The sequence below is a fragment of the Triticum dicoccoides genome, chromosome 4A, assembly GCF_002162155.2.
Source record: "Triticum dicoccoides isolate Atlit2015 ecotype Zavitan chromosome 4A, WEW_v2.0, whole genome shotgun sequence".
NCBI lineage: Eukaryota > Viridiplantae > Streptophyta > Magnoliopsida > Poales > Poaceae > Triticum > Triticum dicoccoides.
In genome coordinates, this window is record NC_041386.1 from 489,959,718 (window position 1) to 489,975,888 (window position 16,171).

Sequence of the window (16,171 nt, forward strand, 5' to 3'; positions counted from 1 at the left end):
GCCGTCGGCTAGTAAAAGCCTGTACGGAAAGCCTTGCTAACAAGGGACCAAGCAGCGGCGTGGTGACCACCGAGTCCGGCATGAATTTCAGCCAGGAGGTTCCGCCCTTCCTCTTCGGAGATGCACCTTTGAAGGACTCCGGTAGTGCTTTTCTTATAAAGTTCTCCCTCATGGACTCTGTAGGCCTTAGATCGCCGCACTATGCAGCGGGCCTCGTTTTGGTCCTCCGGGAGTTCCTGCCTAGTAAGGTAGGCTAGGAATGGTTCTGTCCAGGGGGTGATAACCGCCATTATTACGTGGGCTGAAGGTGTAATTTCATTGGCAGAGCCTCCAATTGTGTCAGATTTTTCGGCGTCGAGTGGTGCGGCTGGGTTCGGGCTGTTATTTGCGGGTTCCCCCTCCCATGCTATGGATGGCTTGAACAATCTTTCCAAAAAGACGTTGGGGGGGGCTGCATCGCGTTTTGCTCCGATGCGTGCTAGGACGTCCGCCGCTTGATTGTTTTCTCGGGCTATATGGTGAAATTCCAGCCCTTCAAACCGAGCTGACATTTTTAGGACGGCGTCGCGGTAAGCTGCCATTTTTGGGTCCTTGGCGTCGAAGTCTCCATTTATTTGGGATATCGCGAGGATTGAATCCCCACGTACCTCTAGGCGCTGGATACCCATGGATACTGCTATCCGGAGGCCATGTAGGAGGGCCTCATATTTGGCTGCATTGTTGGAATCCGTGTACATGATTTGGAGCACATATTGGACTGTGTCTCCTGTGGGGGACGTCAGGACGACGCCGGCCCCCAGTCTGGACAACATTTTGGAGCCGTCGAAATGCATAATCCAATTTGAATATGTGCCGTACTCTTTAGGGAGCTCGGCCTCCATCCATTCTGCGACGAAGTCGGCCAAAACTTGCTATTTAATAGCTCGTCGTGGCTTATAGGTTATATCGAATAGGAGAAGCTCGATGGCCCATTTTGCAATCCGGCCCGTTGCATCGCGGTTGTTGATAATATCGTTTAGTGGCACTTCCGAGGCTACTGTTATGGAACACTCTTGAAAGTAGTGTCGTAGCTTCCTGGATGCCATGAATACCGCGTATGCAATCTTTTGATAATGCGGGTACCGTGATTTGCATGGAGTGAGGACAGTGGACACGTAGTAGACCGACCTTTGAAGGGGGAATTTGTGTCCGTCCGTTTCCCGCTCGACAACGAGCACTGCGCTGACAACTTGGTGTGTTGCTGCAATGTACAATAACATTGGTTCACCGGTGATTGGCGCGGCCAGGACTGGGTTTGTTGCCAATATGGCTTTTATTTCATCAAGTCCGGCTGTGGCGGCATCCGTCCACTCGAAGTGTTTGGTGCGCCGAAGGAGGCGATAAAGGGGTAGTGCCTTTTCTCCCAAGCGGGAGATGAAGCGGCTTAAAGCCGCCATGCACCCGGTTAATTTTTGTATTTGTTTAAGGTCCTTTGGGACATCCAATTGTGACAAAGCTCGGATCTTGGCTGGGTTTGCTTCAATTCCTCTACCGGATACAATGAAGCCCAAGAGCTTTCCAGCTGGAACGCCGAAGACGCATTTTTCTGGGTTGAGCTTGATGTCATATTGTCGGAGGTTATCGAATGTAAGCCTCAAGTCGTTTACTAGGGATTCGACATGTCTTGATTTGACGACCACATCATCCACATACGCCTCCACTGTTTTGCCGATCTTGTTTGCCAGACATGTATGGATCATGCGCTGATATGTTGAGCCGGCGTTTTTCAGCCCAAAGGACATTGTGTTGAAGCAGAATGGGCCGTATGGTGTGATGAATGCTGTTGCAGCTTGGTCTGATTCTGCCATCTTGATTTGATGGTAACCGGAGTATGCGTTGAGGAAACACAACAAATCGTGTCCTGCGGTGGCATCGATAATTTGATCGATGCGGGGGAGGGGGAAGGGATCCTTTGGGCAAGCCTTGTTAAGGTCTTTAAAGTCGACACACAGGCGCCAGGATTTGTCCTTCTTTGGTACCATCACCAGGTTTGCTAGCTAGTCCGGATGTTTTATGTCACTGATGAATCTGGCCTCCAATAGCTTGGCTAGCTCCTCTCCCATAGCCTGTCTCTTGGGTTCGGAAAAATGCCGAAGGGCTTGTTTGACAAGTTTAAATCCTTTTAGGATATTTAAGCTATGTTCGGCCAGCCTGCGTGGGCTCCCTGGCATGTCTGAAGGGTGCCAGGTGAAGATGTCCCAGTTCTCTCATAGGAACTCTCGCAGTGCGGCGTCTGCATCAGGGTTCAGTCGTGCCCCGATTGAAGCTGTTTTATTGGGGTCCGTTGGATGGACCTGGAATTTGACTATTTCGTCGGCTGGCTTGAAGGATGTGGATTTGGATCTGTTATCGAGTATCACATCATCCCTGTTAACCGTGGAGCGCAGCGCAGTCAGTTCCTCGGCCGCTAGAGCTTCGGATAGCGCCTCAAGGGCTAATGCGGCCGTCTTGTTTTCGGCGCGGAGTGCTATGTCCGGATCACTAGCTAGAGTGATAATTCCATTTGGCCCGGGCATCTTAAGCTTCATGTACCCGTAATGGGGTATTGCTTGGAAGATTGTGAATGCTTCCCGCCCTAGTAAAGCGTGATATCCGCTCTTAAATGGGGCCACCTGAAACGTGACTTCTTCGGACCTGTAATTACCGGCGTGCTGAACACCACATCTAGTGTGATTTTTCCTGTGCAGCGCGCTTCTCGACTGGGGATTATTCCTCTAAAGGTTGTGCTGCTTGGCTCGACGCGGTTCCAGTCTATTTCCATTTTTTTGAAGGGTTTCCTCATAAATGAGGTTCAGTTCGCTGCCTCCATCCATGAGCACCTTGGTGAGGCGAAAGCTGTCCACTATGGGACTGAGGACCAATGCGGCTGGTGCTCGGGCTGTTCGGAATCTAGGTTCATCACTTGCGTTGAAGGTAATGGCAGTGTCGCTCCATGGATTTATTGTTGCAACTTGATAGACTTCGGCGAGGCTGCGGAGTGTTCTTTCTCGCACATTGTTTGATGCGAAAGTCCCGAAGACTGTGAGAGCGGTACTGATGTCCTTGGGCTGGCTTTCTGCAGCCTCCGGAATTAAGAGGTCCTCGCTGATTTTGGCCACCTGCCAGAGTATCCAACATGCTCTAAGGCTGTGAGTTGGTGTGGCGTCCTCTGTACTATGAATTCTACAGGGTCCATCAAGCCATCTTTCTAGTACGGTTCCATGCTCTGTAGAGGGTTTTGGCTTTATGGTGTTTATCCCGGGTGTCCTGTGATGATGCACCCTCTTAGTTCAGACGGGATTACTATTCAAGGCCGGATTATCCCAAAAATTTATTTCGGGTTCCCAGGCGCTTTCCATCGCACAGTATTTTTGTACTATGGATGCCAAGTCAGCGAAGCGTGTGATATCACGACGACTTACGGCGTTAAGGATTCCCTTGTCCGTGCAATTACCGCAAAAAATTGAGATTGTGTCGTCCTCGCGGCAATCCTTTATCCTGTTCATAACCAGGAGGAATCTGGCCCAGTAATGATGTACTGTTTCCTCGGGCCTCTGCCTGATTTGGGAGAGATCGCTTATGATTGGGTGGATGGGTGTCGTTGAATCTAAAACCTCACCCAATCCAAGATTCGGAGGCCGAAGAGTTTCCGAACTACGAAGTTCGGATTCTTGGATGTTGTCCAGTGAATCTGGCCCATTGCCTAATCATAAGCTCAGGTCTTGAGTTATATCTCCCCCTCCATGGGTATCCGGCTTGGAGGAGTCAGGAATTCGGACGTAGCTAGTCCTTAAAATAGATGAAGGGTCGCCGCACAGCGTCTCTACCACGGCAACGTGGTGAGTGACTTGGGGAGAGTTAATTTCTCTTGGATCGGGTTTAAGCCCAACCTGGTCGTAATCCGTAGCGACCCCCAGGGCGGTGATGCGATCCAAGAGCTCATTTACGGAAGAGAGCTCCAATGGATCTAGCTGCTCTACGAGCTCCAAGCTGACGTGTAGGTTGCTTTTGATGACCCGAGAGGTCACCGTCGGTGCAACAGCCAAACAGGCGGTCATGAGGAAACCACCTAGCCGGAGGGTTTGGCCGACAGCCAAGGCTCCCTTAGCAATGGCGCCGTCTTTAAAGACGGGAGGAGGCATCCTTCCTGATTGTGACGGCACAGAGGAACCCTCAATGAAAGCACCAATGTTGGTGTCAAAACCGGCGGATCTCGGGTAGGGGGTCCCGAACTATGCGTCTAGGCCGGATGGTAACAGGAGGCAGGGAACACGATGTTTTACCCAGGTTCGGGCCCTCTTGATGGAGGTAAAACCCTACATCCTGCTTGATTAATATTGATGATATGGGTAGTACAAGAGTAGATCTACCACGAGATCAAGGAGGCTAAACCCTAGAAGCTAGCCTACGGTATGATTGTTGTATATGGAGTTGATTGCCTACGGACTACAACCCTCCGGTTTATATAGACACCGGATAGGGTTAGGGTTACATAGAGTCGGTTACAATGGTAGGAGATCTTGAATATATGCATCGCCAAACTTGCCTTCCACGCCAAGGAAAGTCCCATCCGGACACGGGACGAAGTCTTCAATCTTGTATCTTCGTAGTCCTGGAGTCCGGGTGAAGGTATAGTCCGGCTACCCGAACACCCCCTAATCCAGGACTCCCTCAGTCGTCATCATCAACCATCCTCCATCACCAATTTCATGATGCTTACCGCTGTGCGTGAGTAATTCCATTGTAGGCTTGCTGGACGGTGATGGGTTGGATGAGATTTATCATGTAATCGAGTTAGTTTTGTTAGGGTTTGATCCCTAGTATCCACTATGTTCTGATATTGATGTTGCTATGACTTTGCTATGATTAATTCTTGTCACTAGGGCCTGAGTGCCATGATTTCAGATCTGAACCTATTATGTTTTCATGAATATATGTGAGTTATTGATCCTATCTTGCAAGTCTATAGTCACTTACTATGTGTTATGATCCTGCAACCCCGAAGTGACAATAATCGGGACCACTCCCGGTGATGACCGTAGTTTGAGGAGTTCATGTATTCACTATGTGTTAATGCTTTGGTCCGGTACTCTATTGAAAGGAGGCCTTACTATCCCTTAGTTTCCGCTAGGGCCCCGCTTCCACGGGAGGGTAGGACAAAAGATGTCATGCAAGTTCGTTTCCATAAGCACGTATGACTATATTCAGAATACATGCCTACATTACATTGATGAATTGGAGCTAGTTCTGTGTCACCCTAGGTTATGACAGATACCTTTTGCTACCGTTACCACTACTATCATATTACTTTGCTACTAAATACTTTGCTACAGATATTAAGTTTCCAGGTGTGGTTGAATTGACAACTCAGCTGCTAATACTTGAGAATATTCTTTGGCTCCCCTTGTGTCGAATCAATAAATTTGGGTTGAATACTCTACCCTCGAAAACTGTTGCGATCCCCTATACTTGTGGGTTATCAAGACTATTTTCTGGCGCCGTTGCCGGGGCGCATAGCTCTATTCTTTGAGTCACTTGGGATTTATATCTGCTTATCATTATGAAGAACTTGAAAGATCCAAGAACCAAGATTTATCCCTCAACTACGAGGGGAGGTAAGGAACTGCCATCTAGCTCTACACTTGATTCACCTTCTGTTTTGAGTAAGCTTGTGACACCTAAACCTGCTTCTGCTATTGATTCTGATATGTCACATGTTATTGATGATGCCACTTCTGTTATGCATGATACTTATGATGAAACTACTTATATGCTTGATACTACTATGCCACTTGGTGAATTTCTTGATGAACAACTTGCTAGGGCTAGAGAGAATGAAATTATTGAAACTTATAATATTGATGAAGACTCTCCCCCTAATAAATATGAATTGCATGTTGTTCCTGAGGGTTATGTTATGGATGAAGAAGCTACTAGAGCTATTTTAGATTGCAATGATAGATATGATCTAAGGTTATTAGCTAAATGGAAGCAGCAATCCCTTAATGCTAGAATGAAACCTGACCCTGCTTTTGCTACTTCATCTATCTGTGTTACTGATAAGGATTATGATTTCTCTATTGATCCTGATATAATTACTTTGGTTGAATCTGATCCTTTTTATGGCTATGAATCTGAAATTGTTGTGGCACATCTTACTAAATTAAATGATATAGCCACCATGTTCACTAATGATGAGAGAACTCGCTACTTTTATATCCTTAAAATATTTCTATTCTCATTAAAGGGTGATGCTAAGATATGGTTTAATTCTCTTGATCCTGGTTGTGTGCGTAGTCCCCAGGATATGATGTATTACTTCTCTACTAAATATTCCCCTGCTCATAAGAAACAAGCTGCCTTAAGGGATATATATAATTTTGTGCAAATTGAAGAAGAGAGTCTCCCACAAGCTTGGGGGAGGCTTCTCCAATTACTTAATGCTTTTCCTGATCATCCTCTTAAGAAAAATGAAATACTTGATATCTTTTATAATGGACTAACCGATGCTTCCGGAGATTACCTGGATAGTTGTGCTGGTTCTGTTTTCAGGGAAAGAACACTGCATGAAGCTCAAATTCTTTTGAATAATATGTTGACAAATCAAAATAATTGGACACTTCCTGAGCCAACGAGCCTATTCCTAAACCAACTCCGAAGAAAAGGGGTGTTCTATTTCTCAGTCCTAAAGATATGCAAGAGGCAAAGAAATCTATGAAATAAAAGGGTATTAAAGCTGGAGATGTTAAGAATTTACCTCCTATTGAAGAAATACATGGTCTTAATTTACCTCCTATTGAAGAAACACATGTTCTTGATAACCCAACACAAGTAGTAAAGGTAAATTCTCTCTATAGATATGATAAAGCTGAAATCCCATTTACTAAGTTTGCTAGCCCATGCTTAGATGAGTTTGATAAATTTATGGTTAAGCAAGAAGACTTCAATGCTTATTTTGGTAGAGAATTAAAACACAGTGCTGATATGCTTGAACACTTGGGTGATTATATGGATAATGTCAAAGGTGAACTTAAACTTATTAGTAAACATGCCTTCTATGGTTACCACTCAAGTAGAACAAGTACTTAAAGCTCAAAATAATTTGCTCAATGAATTGAATAGTAAGAATAATGATTTTGCTGTTAGAGTGGCTACTAGAACTCGAAAAATGACTCAGGAACCTTTGTATCCTAAAGGCCACCCTAAGATAATTGAGCAAGATTCTCAGAGAAATAATATAGATGCACCTAGTCCTTCTAAAAGGAAGAAAAAGAAAAATGATAGGACTTTGCATGCTTCTAGTGAACCTATTGCTGAAACACCTGAGAATACAAATGATATTTCTATTTCTGATGTTGAAACACAATCTGGTAATGAACCTGAAACTAGTGATAATGTTCATGATGATGCTCAACCAAGCAATGATAATGATATAGAAATTGAACCTTCTGTTGATCTCGATAACCCACAATCAAATAATCAACGTTATGATAAGAAAGACTTTGTTGCTAGGAAACACGGTAAGGAAAGAGAGCCTTGGGTTCAAAAACCCATTCCTTTTCCTCCCAAACCATCCAAGAAAAAGGATGATGAGGATTTTGAGCGCTTTGCCGAAATGATTAGACCTATCTTTTTGCGTATGCGATTAACTGATATGCTCAAAATGAATCCTTATGCTATGTATATGAAAGATATTGTTACTAATAAAAGAAAGATACCGGAAGCTGAAATTTCCACCATGCTTGCTAATTACACTTTTAAAGGTGGAATACCTAAGAAACTGGGAGATCTCGGAGTACCAACTATACCATGCTCCATTAAAAGAAACTATGTTAAAACTTCTTTATGTGATCTTGGAGTCGGCGTTAGTGTTATGCCTCTCTCTTTATATTGTAGACTTGATTTGAATAAGTTGACACCTGCTGAAATATCTTTGCAAATGGCTGATAAATCAACTGCTATTCCTGTCGGTATTTTTGAGGATGTGCCTGTTGTGGTTGCAAACGTTACTATCTTAACGGACTTTGTTATTCTTGATATTCCCGAGGACGCTAGTATGTCTATTATTCTTGGAAGACCCTTTTTGAATACTGCATGGGCTGTTATTGATTGCACCAAAGGCAATTTCACTTTTCATGTTAATGGTAATGAGCATATGGTACACTTTCCGAGGAAACAACCTCAAGTCCACAGTATAAATTCTATTGGAAAAATTTCAACAATCACTATTGGAGGTTTGGAATTTCCTATTCCTACTATCCAGAAGAAATATGATATTCTTATTGTTGGGGATGTGCATATCCCTGTTGAGGTAACCTAGTGTTATTCGAAAATTCTCTGGTTCCATGTTATTTGGAATGAGTTTGTTAACAAGACTTGATTAACCTTGTTAATGGATTCCTTTTGATAATCATGAGATGGATGAATTTAGAAAACACAACTCTCTGTACGCTCCTTTTACTTTCTGTTATTTATATTAAATAAATAAAAATAGTATTTTCTGTCTGTTATCTTAATTATCCGTGCAATATAAAAATACCCCGAAAATAAAAGTTCTCCAAATGCCCTGAAATTTAAATATGATTTTTTTCTGGAATATTTGAGAATATTTGGTACTGAGAACACAGCAGGGGGGCGTCCACTTGGCCATGAGGGTGGAGGGCGCGCCCTACTCCCCTGGGCACGCCCCCCTACCTCGTAGGCCCACACTGGCCCTCCTGCACTTATTCCTGCACCCACACACTCCTTCCTCCCACAAACACCATTATCCAGCTCAAGCATGAGTTCTAGCTCATTTTGCTGCGATTTTCGATCTCCTTGCTCAAAGCACCTCTCACAAAACTGCTTTGGGGGATTGTTCCTTGGTATGTGACTCCTCCATTGGTCCAATTAGTTATTGTTCTAGTGCTTTATTCATTGCAAATTTGTGCTGCCTAGGTGACCATGTTCTTGAGCTTGCATGTCAAATTTATTTGGTTCCAAGTAGTTTTGATGCATGATATAGGCTCTAGGCACTTGTAGGAGTAGTTGCTATCAATTTTGTTGAGTTTGCCTCACTTTTATTTGAAGTTACTAAAAATTTCAGAAATTTTTTAGATGGAGAAATATGCTTAGGAAAATGTACCAAGGTGGTTCTTCAAGGAAGCAACGACCCAGGCTTGCAATGCGTGATTCTGATGATGAGCCACCAAGGAGCGCTCCAGTGCGGCCCTGTGAATGGCCTTCAGAGGACTTCATGGATCGAGCGGGAATCAAGGAAGAATTTAACGCATATTTGCGTAACGCTGATCTTGTGAGCTTCGAGGAGGAAAAGTGCCGCCAGTACCACTATCTCACTAGTTCCTTTGTGAGGAGGTTTGAATTTTCATCTTCACGCAATTCTCCAACTGTCCTGTTTGATCTTTATGAAAAATCTTATACGATGGACTTAGAGGATTTTACCACTTCTTGCAAACATCCACAATGGGGTAGTGCTTGTGAACCTCGCAAATCTGAATTTAGAAATTTTCTTGCTAGTATAACTGTGGGGGAATCTAGAGATATAACACAAGCTACCATAAGGAGCATTCACTTTCCTACTATACATTATTTTACTCTCTTCATAGGTAGATGCATTAACGTAAAGATGAAGCATGTCACATGTGTGTCCGTGACCTCAGTATTCTTAGGGGTGTTGTGTTAGGAGATAAATCTTATAATTTGGGAGCCATTGTTGCACGTAGGTTGCATCTTAATAGATTTAATGGAGATTTCTTCGGTGGAATTTATGCAACCCGCATAGCTAATTTTCTTGGTATAACCATACGTGAGGATGATATTGAGTTGCCCCCTACTTATTTGGATTATGAGGCTATGGTTCGTCATCAGTTTGTTGAGAGGAACGATCAGTTCCTTCAGTACCGACTAATCTTTGACAGACGACGCACCTATCACGTCTCTCTCCCTGCTTCTACTTTCTTTGACTTTCAGGCAAAAGGCAGATATTTTCTAACCAGAGAGGAGGCGGAAGAGTATAAGATGAGAGCTGAGATAGCCCATCTCCAAGCTGCAGCCCATGATGCAATGACTGCTGCATCTCAGTACGACCCCAACTACAACTTTGGATATCCGCCAGGCCATCCTTGGCATTAGACCAACTTAGGCTAAAAGCCTAAGCTTGGGGGAGTATGTATTTCCCACCGACATTACATTCATGTTCACAGACTCATTGCTAGATGTCGGTGCTCATACTTTTTCATTGTAATATCCATGCTAGTTTATTTCCTTTTTATGCTTTCTTCTTGTGTGTTTAATAAACCTTAAGAAAAACAAAAAAAATAGTCGTAGCTTTTAATTAGTTTACTTTCCATGCTTGTAGTAGTAATTAAAAAGAAAACCCAAAAAGATTTCATGTTCTTCTTTTTTCTTGTTGGGAGCTTTCCCGTGTAAATAGTTTTATTTCTTTTCTTTTTGTTGGGGGTCGATAGGAGAAGATTGTCGGTGTCAAAACCAGCGGATCTCGAGTAGGGTGTCCCGAACTGTGCGTCTAAGGCGGATGGTAACAGCAGGCAGGGGACACGATGTTTTTACCCAGGTTCGGGCCCTCTTGATGGAGGTAAAACCCTACGTCCTGCTTGATTAATATTGATGATATGGGTAGTACAAGAGTAGATCTACCACGAGATCGGAGAGGCTAAACCCTAGAAGCTAGCCTATGGTATGATTGTATGTTGTCATTGTTGTTGTCCTAGGGTAGTTCGGGAGAGCTGACCGGACTCCAAACATGTATTCAAAACATGGTGAACAAGAGACTTAAACTCGTTAACGTAGTCCAGGTCATGCTCCACCGCCGGATCCTCCCGTGCCAACAACGGGACTTCAACTTGTGGCAGTTCGACCCAGCGCAGCACCGAACTCTGAACAGGCTTTCAACACAACTCATGAAGATGCCTGGAGGGTGATGTTCAAAAGCGCCGAGGTCCCCCCTCCCATTACTGAGGATCGCGGATTCAGCGCGAAGCGCCAAGCCAATGCGGTAAGTTGCTTTACCTTTCACAGGATACTTATTTTTTATAGATAGTCTCCATGCGGGATCTAAACTCCCGCCTTTGACAGGACTGGCAGGAGACGGCCGGACAGATCGACTGTCCGGCTCCTTTGCCCGAAGGCCCAGCAGACGCTCTTTTGGCAAATATGCTGACTCCGGCTCCTTATACGGTGCCGGAGAAGACCAAGAAGACCAAGGGAACCCGAAAGAGTTCCCGACGCCACCATCCGAGGAAAATACGGCGCAATCCTCCCCCGAAGACGAGGAGGCAGAAGAGGATGCTCCCCCTCCAGACGGGGGAGACAAGAAAAGGAAGGCCGCCCCAACTGGGGAGGCCGAAGGGTCCAAGAAGGGGAGAACTCTCCTTCCGGACTACTCCACCACCACCGCCGACGGTGAAGACGAGTGGCTGCCCAGGGCCAAGCCCCTGGGAAAGTCGTAAGTATTCGGATACCAGAGTAAGTCATAGTATTCCTTTGCCGCACTACTTCACCTAACGCCGAAATATGATTATGCAGGCCGCCCCGAGCCCGTATCGATGTATCATCGGACAGCTCCCTGGGCTTGTCGGACATGGATAGAGATCCAGTCCCGACCGCCACCTCCCCCTATCCTGCGGACGATGCCGAGGTGCTGTTTCACGAGGCACCGGGTCGAGGGGAGACAGTCCCGGAGGCGCCTCAAGGCGGCCTCCCAGACTCCGGGAGCCGAGGGGACAAGGCCCCTGAGAGCTCCGAGTTCGGCCCTCAGCCGAACACCCCGCCGGAACCTCCAGTGGTTCCGGGCTCGGGCAGGCGGCCTCCTTCTAAGAGGGGCAAGACGCCTGTGCCGGCGACCTCTGTCCATCCAGAGGCGCCGGACAATCTGCTGGAAGCGCTTCGCAGCGCTTCCATCGACGAGGAGCACCGTACTATTATGAGTGCGGTGGTCCAGAAGGTTCAGTCCGCCAAGAGCGGATTGACTGAAGCATGTGCTAGCCTTCTAACAGGTTTTGAGGTAAGTGTTTTAAAATATAGGAAAAATATTACCACATAGACAGTAGCCCCTGATGCTTTGTTCGGTGTTCACAAAGAAAATCCGAACAGAGGATCAAATAATATCGCAGGAGTCTAATATAAGTATGTCAATATGCGTATGCAGGTCTCGCTGCTGGCGTCCGCCGCACTGACTGCGGAGGTCGCCGTACTAAAGCAGGACCTTGAGGGGTCCAAGAAAGAGCTCGGCCTTGCCAAGAGGCAGCTCGAGGAGAACAAGGGTAAGTAATACCCTGTCTATAGATATGTATATATATATATATATAAAAGAAGACGCGATTGCATAATGACAGGATCATCGTATATTTGCCAGGGGCCACGACCGAGGTGGCAACCCTGAAGCAAGCGCTAACCAAGGCCGAAGATAAAGCGGCCAAGGAGCGCACCGAGCGGGAAAAACAAGAGGCTCGTGTGGGCGAGGTGCAGCAAGAGCTCCAGGGTCTCGTGACGAAGCAGGAGGCTTTGGAGCTTGACTCGAAGACGCGAGAGTCTGAGCTTGTCGCGGCCCTCGAGAGCGCGTGCCAAGGCCGAAGCCCAAAAGGCCCTCTAGGAGATTGATGCGATGAAGAAAATAGCGGCGGGTAAGGCATTCTATATGCAAAGCAAGCATGTAAAAGTAAATTACCGATTACTTACCCGAATTTGGAACTCTCCAGGAGCATTCGCAGATTTGCCCTGCAGCGTGTCGGATGCCGCACAGTTTTACCAGGCCGAGGAGGGAAGCTCAACGGAGAAGCTGTTCTGGTCTCAGTATACTGAGACCGAACACCCGATGCCTCTGAGCGACCAGCTAAACCAGTTGGTCGAGCTGCACAAGGTGGCCGAACAGGCCATGAAGGGCCTTATAGTCTGGTTGTGGCCTGGCGACGCCCTTCCGAACAACTACTTTGGCCTGGTGAGGCGGCTTGTGGATGTCTGCCCACGGTTGGAAGTCGTCAAGCAGTCCGTCTGCATCGAAGGTGCACGTCGGGCTTTCGCCCGCGTGAAGGTGCAGTGGGCCAAGCTAGACGCTGTGAAGCTGATCAAGGAAGGGTCGCCGCAGGGCAAGGAGCATCTCACCCCCGAGATTTATTATGAGGGTGTCCTGAAGGGTGCCCGTCTTGTAGCGAACAAATGTTCAAAGGATGTAATATTTGAGTAAACTTGCTCGTGTGATCCTGTATGGTGAAAACTTGTTTCATATGCGCTATGCAACGCAAGTGTGAATCTAAAATATTACCTTCTGTTTAGCCGTTTATCCAATTTGAGAGATGGCTAGTCCTCGGCTTCTGCCCCCATGCCATGAGTGCTGGGGTGTTCGGGATAAACCTCAGCGCTCTTGTTCCCATGTTTGGGTCCTTAGAGGGAGGTGCTCAGCACAACGAACAAGGCAACCGGACTAATAATGCTTTATCACTCTCACTTAGCCATAGAATTCTATAATTTTAAATTTCGGCGAAGCCCCTGGTATTCGGAAGGCCGAATTCGGGGTGCGATACACACCTTTAAGCCAGACAGGGCCGGCCCCTCGCCCTAAGCGGCATAAGTCTTTAGGGACTCGAAAACCTCGTCGAATAGCGACCAGTCTCTTGCCTTATCATGACAGTCAGTTTTAGCTTTCTCTACTGAGGTGCTAAGCCCGGTAGAACCGGGGCACAATCGCAGTAGTTCTCCTAGCACTACCTTAGCCGATAGAGCGGAACGTAAGGTACCAAAACATAGGAGCCGGGCAAACCCAACATTTGACCAAAGACATGATTCGGAGCTGATGCATATAATGCTATAAGTTCGGGGTGCCGCACTTGTGAAAGTGTTTGGACTTTTCACACCATATTGTGGGGTACGTAAGCCCCTGGTGTATTGGCCGTACCAAAGTGTACGGTTGCAAGGCGTCGTTAATGAACACACACATATATATATAACAAGAATGCAATAATAGTCATGATGTTATGCATTGTTTATTCAAAAAGGTGCGTTAAAGCAGAATGATTCAGATGGTGCGATAAGCAAAGAGTGGGACTATGTCCCTTCCAAGGGCAAGCTGAGGAATAGTATTAAATCAAATATTTCGCTCGTTATTGTAATCCACCTGGGAATTCCGTGGTGTGACATAGCTTTCTGCCTCCTTGGTTGCTGCATCATGTGTTCGGCAATAGTGCTACCGGACAGGGTTTCCAGAGATTAAGGTCCTGGAAAAGAGAAAATAACCAAACGGGAAACCCCTAGTGCGGTTTAAGCCACATCTTGGGGCGTGCCGCAGTTGTGCCCCCCTCCCCACCTGTGCCCATGGTATTTTCAATGCGTAATTATGTACGCGTGGCACAAGTTTTGTCGTTTGGCTGGGACTGGGGTGGGGGCCGCATTGCTACGTGAGCTCAGATCGCGCCAGGCGGTCTATTTGCCGATTGCTCCGAGCGCGCTTGAAGGTGTCCGGGTCTTGAAATGCCAAACTGGTAGATAGCCTTGAGAGGCTATTTTGCGCTTCTACTGCGAGTGCCGCAGTGTGCTCCTCTGTTCCGAGAGAGCGCTCTGTGTTTCCATTGACTGAAATAAACCTGCGAGGTCCTGGCATCTTGAACTTGAGGTATGCATAATGTGGTACCGCATTGAATCTCGCAAATGCGGTTCGCCCGAGCAGTGCATGATAACCACTGCGGAACGGGACTATATCAAAGATTAACTCTTCGCTTCAGAAGTTATCCAGGGATCCGAAGACCACTTCCAGTCTAATTGAGCCTGTGCAATGGGCCTCTACGCCTGGAATGACGCCTTTAAAGGTCGTTTTTGTGGGTTTTATCCTTGAGGGGTCTATACCCATCTTGCGCACTGTGTCCTCATAAAGCAGGTTCAGGCTGCTTCCGCCATCCATAAGGACTCGAGTGAGGTGAAATCCGTCAATGATTGGGTCCAGAACCAGTGCGGCGAATCCGCCATGACGGATACTAGTGGGATGGTCCCTGCGATCAAAAGTGATCGGATAGGAGGACCATGGGTTGAACTTTGGGGCGACTGGCTCCAACTCATATACGTCCCTGAGCGCACGATTCCGCTCCCTCTTGGGGATGTGGGTTGCGTATATCACATTCACCGTCCGCACTTGTGGGGGAAACCTCTTCTGTCCTCCGATGTGTGGCTGCCGGGGTTCCTCCTCGTCATTGCTATGTAGCCCCTTATCCTTGTTTTCGGCAATTAACTTGCCGGCCTGCTTGAACACCCAACAATCCCTGTTGGTGTGATTGGCTGGCTTTTCTGGGGTGTCGTGTATTTGACATGAGCGATCGTGTATACGGTCCAAGCTGGACGGACCCAGCGTACTTTCTTTGAATGGCTTTTTCCGTTGACCGGGTTTAGAGCCTATGAATCCGGCATTGACTGACGTATCCTCGGTATTATCGCTGTTAATGCGGCGCTTATGTTTGTTGCGACGTGACCTGCTATTGCTGTCCTTGGTATCCGAAGTACCGTGGTTCTTTGATATGTTATTACTGCGAGCCAGCCAGCTGTCTTCTCCCGCACAAAAGCGGGTCATGAGTGTCGTGAGGGCTGCCATAGATTTCGGCTTTTCCTGACCAAGGTGCCGGGCTAGCCATTCATCGTGGATGTTGTGTTTGAAAGCCGCTAGGGTCTCTACATCTGGACAGTCGACGATTTGATTTTTCTTTGTTACGAACCGAGTCCTGAATTGTCTGGCCGATTCTTCTGGCTGCTGAATTATGTGGCTCAAGTCATCGGTATCTGGTGGCCACACATAAGTGCCCTGAAAGTTGTGGAGGAATGCGGCTTCCAGATCTTCCCAACAGCTAATGGACTCTGCTGGCAAGCTGTTAAGCCAATGCCGCACTGGTCCCTTGAGCTTTAGTGGGAGGTATTTGATGGCGTGTAAGTCATCACCGCGGGCCATGTGGATGTGGAGGAGGAAATCCTCGATTCATACCGCGGGGTCTGTTGTGCCGTCGTATGATTCAATATTTACAGGTTCGAAACCTTCTGGGATTTGATGATACATTACTTCGTCTGTGAAGCATAAGGGGTGTGTGGCGCCTCTGTATTGGGCTATATCGCGACGCAGCTCGAATGGGTCTTGCCCGCTGTGTTCGCCCTGCCGGATTTGCTT